The sequence below is a fragment of the Saccopteryx bilineata genome, chromosome 9, assembly GCF_036850765.1.
Source record: "Saccopteryx bilineata isolate mSacBil1 chromosome 9, mSacBil1_pri_phased_curated, whole genome shotgun sequence".
Taxonomy (NCBI): Eukaryota; Metazoa; Chordata; class Mammalia; order Chiroptera; family Emballonuridae; genus Saccopteryx; species Saccopteryx bilineata.
Genome location: NC_089498.1, coordinates 64892499 through 64899887, shown reverse-complemented (window position 1 = coordinate 64899887; position 7389 = coordinate 64892499). Strand labels below are relative to the sequence as shown.

Sequence of the window (7389 nt, the reverse complement as noted above, 5' to 3'; positions counted from 1 at the left end):
GATCGCCAAGGGGAACTTGAAAATAGGCAATATATGCACGTGTCACAAATGATGAAATATTGTGCCTTTGACGTTGAAGTGTATAACAGCCACATATATAATAGAATATGTTGTTGTAACAGAGCAAGTAACAGAGCAACTTGGCCTGAGTGTAGGTAGAGCGCAGAGCACATTCCTAGAAGCTGTGGCTGATGCAATGCTGTGAGAACACTCCAGCACCTGAAACCCTCCTGGCACACCCAGGAAGGAGCTTGCCCACTGTGAGGAAGTAACTCAGCGCCAACCAAGCAGCTCCCTGATCTTTTTAGCCATTGGCTTTGAAGAACATGTTGTAACACCCTATAGGCTGAACCTGTGTATATAAGCTAGCTTACTTCCTGAATAAAGCAGATCTGCATCACTGAACCTGGTCTCCGGAGTCCGGTCTCTGTGTCTCCGTCATCCTCACCCCCGGTGGGCCTTGTCCACACCTGGGCACTGAGCATGGCACCACCATGGCCTCGCCTCAGGTGCTAAAATGGCTCTGGTTGCAACAGAGCAATGGCCCCATAAATAACAGAAGGTGTTAAGACTATCCTTACATTTACGCTTACTCAAAGAAGCCATGATTCAATCTTAAAACAAAATAAGAGGGTGTTTTAATCAGATAATTTTTTACATTTAAAAACAACTACAATTATGTAAAAGTGATGTTTGTAAAACATTAATTGCCTTGTGGTTATGTTCAATCCAAGAGTCGTTGCCCTTTAACTCCAATTTAAAAACCAATGCATGCCATTAACTGTAACAAAAAGAAATTAAAATTGCATAAAATCTAGAGCATGCACCAAAAAATGGATTTCAGATTTGGAATCAGCGATGCAGAAATATATAGAAAAAGTTCTTAAACCTTATGCAACAGAAAATGAAAAAAAAAATTTTTTCCCAGTGTTATTTTAAAATAAAAAGGTAAATATAGGTCAACACATGTGAGATAAATTAGAGAAATACTTGCTTTTGTTTTTCTTTTAACAAAATCCATTTTTCTCAAAATGCTGAAAGATATTTATAATTAGATTAGAACTTTAAAAATGAATAAAGGTTATTGATTAATACAAATAGCTAAAAGAATAAGAAATCATAAAATAGATTAAGAAATTTAAAATTTGCATAGAAAATACTCTGAAAAATAAAGATAAAGTAAATGTAAAAAAATAAAAGTAGGCCCTGGCCGGTTGGCTCAGCGGTAGAGCATCGGCCTGGCATGCGGGGGACCTGGGTTCGATTCCCGGCCAGGGCACATAGGAGAAGCGCCCGTTTGCTTCTCCACCCCCGCCCCCCCCCCCTTCCTCTCTGTCTCTCTCTTCCCCTCCCGCAGCCAAGGCTCCATTGGAGCAAAGATGGCCCGGGCGCTGGGGATGGCTCCTTGGCCTCTGCCCCAGGCGCTAGAGTGGCTCTGGTCGCGGCAGAGCGACGCCCCGGAGGGGCAGAGCATCGCCCCCTGGTGGGCAGAGCGTCGCCCCTGGTGGGCGTGCCGGGTGGATCCCGGTCGGGCGCATGCGGGAGTCTGTCTGACTGTCTCTCCCCGTTTCCAGCTTCAGAAAATTACAAAAAATAATAATAATAAAATAAAATAAAATTAAATGTGAAAGGTAACTAAAAGTGTACTTATTTTTAAAACTAGAAGTAGAACATACAAGTTTATATAAAAATGATTAGCATGCTCATCTCAGTTGTATAAATGAAATAGAAACATAATATTACTATATTTTTGTTTAAACATTTTATTTATTGGCCCTGGCTAGTTGTTGGCTCAGTGGTAGAGCATCGGCCCGGTGTGTGGATGTCCCGTGTTCAATTCCCAGTCAGGGTCTACAGGACAAATGACCATCTGCTTCTCCACCCTTTCCTCCTCTCTTTTCTCTCTCTGTCTCTCTTCCCCGCCCACAGCCATGGTTCCACTGCAGCAACTTGGCCTGGGCACTGAGCATGGCACCATGGCCTCACCTCAGGTGCTAAAATGGCTCCAATTGCAACAGAGCAATGGTCCCAGATAGGCAGAGCATTGCCCCTAGTGGTCTTGCTGGATCCCTGTCAGGCACATACGGAAGTCTGTCTCTGCCTCCCAGCTTCTCACTTAAGAAAAAATACCAAAAAACAATTTTTTTTATTTATTGATTTTAGAGAGAGGAGAGAGAGAGAGAAAGGGGGTGGGGGGAAGGTGAAGGAAGCAACAACTTATACTAGTTGCATCTTGTATGTACCTTGACCAGGCAAGCGTGAGGTTTTGAACTGGCGACCTCAGAATTCCAGGTTGAAGCTTTATCCACTGTACCACCACAGGTCAGGTGTAACATAATATTATACAGTCCAGAGATTTAAAAATATATTAAAACTAAAAGTGTAATAGGTTAAAATGGAGAAATAGTTATTTAGAATATACAGCTAAACACAGTAAATAATATATACTGCTCACAAAAATTAAGAGGATATTTCAAAATGAATATGAAGTGATAAAAAAAGCACTTGATATTTTCTATCGAACAAGAACATCACCAAAGCAAATGACAAGATAGTTATTTGATTATGCAGATGAGATGCAAAATCAACTTTTATTTCATTGTTGAAAGTGCACCATACAAAAGGCTGAAAGTACTGCAGTATCTGCACGTTCCCTGATCCCCTAATTTTTGTGAGCAGTAATACAATCGGTAATTTAAAAATAGAGAGCAAAGATGTCAAAATAGTGAAAAAATTGTGAAGGGTTTTAAGTCAAGCATATTAAAAATGTAAAATTTTATTTTCATTGTCATACAAGAAAATATTCAATAGAAAGGTACCTGACAATTACCTTTCTCTCATCTTTCACTTAGTGACATGAGGGACATGCTCCATTGCTGGGAGAATAGATTTATAATGATCTTCTTAAGTCACTTGTTGTAGTTATGATTACTGTGAAAAGATTAATTTGCTAATGGATTTAAGAAGAATTCCCAATGTTCTTTGGTTACCAAAAAGAGGCAGTCAATTATTGTGAATATGTTTTCTAAATGAATATTTAATTTTTCATCTTTTTTACTTAACGTTCTTCAGTGTTTTCTCATTAATTTTAGGAAATCCAAATTATCGGATTAACAGACTACATGATCTTGCTCTTAGAGTGTTAAGAACCACCTCTGGCCTGACCAGGCGGTGGCACAGCGGATGGAGCGTCGGACTGGGATGTGGAAGGACCCAGGCTCGAGACCAGATGAGCGCAGGCTCATCTGGTTAGAGCAAAAGCTCACCAGCTTGGACCCAAGATCGCTGGCTCCAGCAAGGGGTTATTCGGTCTGCTGAAGGCCCGCGGTCAAGGCACATTATGAGAAAGCAATCAATGAACAACTAAGGTGTCGCAACGCACAACAAAAAACTAATGATTGATGCTTCTCATCTCTCCATTCCTGTCTGTCTGTCCCTGTCTATCCCTCTCTCTGACTCTCTCTGTCTCTGTTAAAAAAATAAACAAATAATTAAAAAAAAAAAAAAAGAACCACCTCTGCCCCCTTGTGCCCCATTGTTCTTCATAGCCCATCCCTATCATTTTCTTTGAGTTCTAAAAAAATACCATATTTTGGGAGTTGATGCTTCCTGCACCTCCCCCTTTTCTCTCTCAAATGAATAAAGAAAGTCTTTTAAAAATAAAAATATACCTTATTTTCTGCTGCCTCATTAGGCCTTTGTACTATTTGCTTAGAACACTTGCCTACTTAACTTGATTCATATCTCAAATTATTTAATGTCTTTGTGGAGAAGTTCTCAAAACCCATTGTCTAAAATTTTACTAATTTCATTAGGTATGTTTTGTGTGATTATTAGATATATGTCAGCCTTTTTAAGTAAACTGCGTGTCCCATGGAAATTGGCTTATGGTTGTTTTTGTTTAGTGTTGGACCTCCTGTCCTCAATTAGTGGAACTCTGAATTAGATTTAAGGTGAGCTTCCTCACATTCTCTTACATATCTGTATGTTTTTTACTGTTTTATTGCTTGGTTTCTGTGTTGTAGTTCTCATGACCTGACTTCCAGTTTACCTGTTTTTTTCTGTGGTATCAAATAAGCTTTTATCCACCCATTGCTTTTCCAAAAAATTTCATTCAACTCTCTTTTTTTTTATACCTACAAGTTCTATTTGGTTCTTTTCCAATTCTGCTTACCCACTTTAAAAAATCTTTTTTCCTCAGTTTAAAATTGTCTTTTATTTCTTTAAACATATAATATTTATAATTATGCTGTGGTAATCTGCATCTGTCAGTTGTCATTTCTAAATTTTGTCCTGTTTACTGTCTCAGCTGGTTCTATTACGTTACTTTGTTTTCTTGTGTTTAATTAATTTTTACTTTTCCTCCCACACATACCTTTTCCAGGCTGAGATGGTTGGGGAGTTTTATGAGAATATATTGAGGCCTAGAATGAAGGTAGATTTCTCCATAGAGGAGTTGCTGTTGAGTCTGGCATATATGTGGGATGGCACCATCATGGTGGTCTTAAGGCCCCTTTAAGTTAAACGTTTGGAAGTTTTTGTATCACTAAGGTGATGAGAATGTATCCCAGAGGTTCTCAAACTTTTTGAAGTCAGAGTGCATTTAAAATCCTACAAATAATTGTAGGCACACTATATACAAATTTCTGAGAAATATATTATTCAATATAATAAGTCAAATATTCAAGAAAAAAATACAAAGTCCAAGCATGCTTTTATGGTAATTAAACAAAATATGACAAAATTAAAATATTCTGACATTAAAAAACTTTTTTTACATTTTTTGAGTTATGCTTTTTAGAATTCATAAAAAAGGGGTTAAAAAATAAAATGATAAAAAAGTTATTTTTATATATATATAGATATATTCTCAGTAAGATTTAGTAAATTCAGCAAGTCCCGGCATGAATGTGTTAAGTTTTTTCATTCTTATGTTTATGAGAAACATGGGCCTGATGTGTCCTAGCAATTTCTTCAGTGTTTGGGCATATATTTGAAAGGCAAACTCTCATTTCTTTGTCAATACATTGAAGAATTCCTCTCTTTTTACTCTTGTGTTGAGTGCAGAAAACCCCTACCATACATATCATCTTAATTTTACACCAAACAAAGGATAGAAGAAACTTGCCTCCAGTCTTTCCAGAGAACATGAGGGGTAGTGTAAACAATCCAGCACCACAGCTGTTTAACAGCCTTTTGCAACCTAATCAGACAAGTGAGGTGAGGGGTTGGGCAAACTGTCAGCTTATAGCCAATTCCCCACACCTCTGTCCCCCAGAAATCTAGACTCCAAAACCCCTGTTGGTTTTTTGGTCCCCAACAGGCACATATTTCTCTGAAATACCACAGGGCGCACCTGGAAATCTTCTAGGGCACACCAGTGCACCCTGGTGCACACTTTGAGAACCACTGATGTGTCCATATGAGGGCTGGTTTGTGGTTACAACTCTCAAGACTTTTTTTTAAAGCTATATTTGCTCCATACCAACCCAATTTTCTTTGGAGACACACAAAAGTATATAAAAAGGCAGGGGTGAGGAATTATATTTTTCTTCTTAATCTCAACATGTGGTGAGTTAGCCTTTTGTAGTTTCAGGGTATTGAGGAGTAAGCCTTGTTAGTACACTGGCTTTGAGCAAATTCTTGCATTCTGTAATTGTTTTCCCCAAACCTTTATGAACTTCAGCTCAAGTTTGCCCACATTCAATAGAATGTCAAAGGTTTTAAACTCGACACTGGCCCTGGCCAGAGGTTCAGGTGACGAGAGCACTGACCTGATACGCAGGGGTTTAGGTTCCATCCCTGGTCAGGGCTCGCACAGGAGCAGACTGATGTTTTTGTTTCTCCCTCTCTAAAAATCAACAAAATAAATTTAAAACCTAAAAGAACAAACACTAAACTGTTAAATAATACTTTTATTTAGAGGCTCCTATATACCTTAATTTTTACTGCCTGAAATATGTGAATTATTATTTTAGTGAATTTAGGATATTACTAAATTTATTATCCTTACCCTGTACCTCCCACAATGCTATATTCTATCTATACCTAACTGCTTATTTTCAGCTCTTCCAGAAATACTATAAGGTTTTATACTTCTTTCTTTCTTTCTTTCTTTCTTTCTTTCTTTCTTTCTTTCTTTCTTTCTTTCTTTCTTTCTTTCTTTCTTTCAGCAAGAGAGGAAGGAGGAGGTAGAGAGAGAGAGATAGGAACATTAATCTGTTCCTGTAGTGCCCTGACCTGGAATCAAACCAGCAACCACTGCACTTTGGGACTATGCTCTACCAACCAAACTCGGCCAGGGCTACACATCCATTCTTTTGTTATGTTTATTCTTCACCTATAAAACCTTTTATCTATCTCTGCTTTTTAAATTTTTACAAATCCAGAATAATTCATACACTACTTTCATTTCAAGAATTCTATTGGTTGCAATCAGAGAATCCTCTTTGTAAGTATAACAGTTTTGTTTTTTTTAATTCAGCATTACATGAATCCTTGAGTTATCATTGCCTGCCTTCTCTACGTTTCTTCAGGACAGGAACTGATGGTGTTTTATTAATATTTGTATTTCTCTTTTCCTAGTACTAGAGCATCTTTGAACATCATTGACATATAGTATATGAAAACACAAAAACATTATTGATAACTTTTTGCTCCATACCAGGTGCTCTGTGAACCACCTTTGTGTCATCTACTTAAGTCTTTACAACTAACAACATCCATATCATCTACATTTTGCAGATGAGGTAGCTTAAGTTTATGAGGTAATCAGCTCGCATATAGATCTGCAGCATGTGACTAGTAGGTAATGGGATTCAAGCGTAGGCTATCCTGACTCATTGAACTGTTTTAAGAAATAACGTGATACCTATGTAGTATATAAAGTTTTTTGTTAGTCATGCTGTTAGCTCTCTGCTAATCTTAGTTAGTTCAAACAGCTAGTACATCTTTATAGTCTCATGGTCTGAGTAAATGACACTTAGGAATTCTCATGCCTGATCAAATGATATGTGCTTAGAATGTCTTGCTCAACTGCCAAGACTTTTTGATACTTTGATGACATTTTTTTTTTTTTTTTTAAAGAAGGAAATCTTTTTATTTTTATTTTTTTTCAGAGGCAGAGATAGACAGGGACAGACAGACAGGAACGGAGAGAGATGAGAAGCATCAATCATTAGTTTCTCGTTGTGCGTTGCGACTTCTTAGTTGTTCATTGATTGCTTTCTCACATGTGCCTTGACCGTGGGCCTTCAGCAGTCCGAGTAACCCCCTGCTGGAGCCAGCAACCTTGGGTCCAAGCTGGTGAGCTGTTTGCTCAAACCAGATGAGTCTGCGCTCAAGCTGGCGACCTCGGGGTCTCGAACCTGGGTCCTTCTGCATCCCAGT

General features: G+C 38.2%; 1 protein-coding gene across 2 annotated transcripts in view; it reads left to right on the top strand.

Moving 5' to 3' along the window:
* The window catches only part of JMJD1C (jumonji domain containing 1C), a 330412-nt gene that overhangs the window by 143773 nt on the left and 179250 nt on the right, over positions 1–7389 (top strand). The window lies entirely within an intron of this gene.